This window comes from Anneissia japonica, unplaced genomic scaffold (genome assembly GCF_011630105.1).
Source record: "Anneissia japonica isolate Jap-2015-1 unplaced genomic scaffold, ASM1163010v1 scaffold685_len2926416_cov193, whole genome shotgun sequence".
NCBI classification, from domain to species: domain Eukaryota; kingdom Metazoa; phylum Echinodermata; class Crinoidea; order Comatulida; family Comatulidae; genus Anneissia; species Anneissia japonica.
The window spans coordinates 364,085-365,242 of NW_022692922.1; the positions used below are offsets into that span (position 1 = coordinate 364,085).

Consider the following 1,158-nt stretch of genomic DNA (forward strand, 5'->3'; position numbering starts at 1 on the left):
TAATCTAAAGCACAACTATGCATGCTTTGTATATCTTTTTCATTTTTTTTCTATGACCGTTCTTTAATATTACTGTGCTATTGCATGTCTTGAAGAAATGGAATAAAGAATTGAATTAATGACGCAATGACACACACACACACACACACACACACACATAAATGGTTAAAGCTCTGCATTGCCTATGTCGCATACAGCTGTTTAATTCCCGCTCTTGCTATACAAGTGTTATTGTCACTATAACAACTCCCTGGGTACGGTAACCTAATAAATTTCAAATGCCAATATTTTGACACAGTAAGATATGTGTTAACGAGATACCAAATAAATCATACATTACTATAATACAACACTGATAATTATGTATATGAATTCAGATTTAAACATCCCGGATATGTTGGAGGGGTTTATCATTGAGGTTTTAGGAACGTCAGTGCCTGATTGTATACCTCACGTCTAAATTTCGTTTCTACGTATCAGAGATCTCGGAGGGCAATAGAGGTAGAATAAGTAATTCACGGTACTTACTTGTGTAAATTAAGTCCTCACGCTGGTACGCCTTAGGTATGTGTGGGCATCGATGCCGTAGACACGGATTCACAATTTTATAGGCCTAGATGTTTAGAATAATAAAGTCGAGTGCAACACCAAATTGTTATCAAATGACCTTGGGTAACATCGAATATCCGCTGGAACAGGAAGACCAAAGATAAATGAGCAGTTAAATCATCATAATTGAATTCAACATACCCCCAGCACAATATTTATAGATAATTGCTGTTCCGGTTATATGATCACTACCGTATTAATATACTCATTTTTAAAAAGATGTAGGTCTATAGGCCTTAGCACTTTGTTATATAATAAGTCAATATGTTCTTTTTGAGGAGCTACAAACGCGTTTACGGTAACCTTCAGTTCAGAACGCGTCATCGTATGTAATTGTAATCAACTTTATAACCAATCTGTCTACTGTTCATTTCCTATTTAGTTGTCAATGCGTTTGATTCTCAACCCAAAGCTATTTTATTCACAAATAAGTTTATCCTTGGTGTTTAAAGGGATATTAAAGTGCTACTCATTATAATATGCCGAAGTACTTTACAATGTCAAGAACCTTAAGTCAAATTAGGGCAAGCACGTTGTCAGCCACGCGAT

At 35.5% G+C, this 1,158-nt stretch overlaps 1 protein-coding gene across 2 annotated transcripts in view; it reads right to left on the reverse strand.

Annotated features, from left to right (window-relative positions):
- Positions 1 to 874, reverse strand: part of LOC117100490 — a 22,531-nt gene extending 21,657 nt beyond the window's left edge. The window contains exon 1 of one of the 2 annotated variants that reach the window (XM_033240200.1): positions 529 to 874. The gene's annotated coding sequence lies outside the window, so the exon portion shown is untranslated. The remainder of the gene's footprint in view (positions 1 to 528) is intronic. The other variant, XM_033240199.1, reaches the window with a different exon arrangement.
- Between the last annotated feature and the right edge of the window lie 284 nt (positions 875 to 1,158).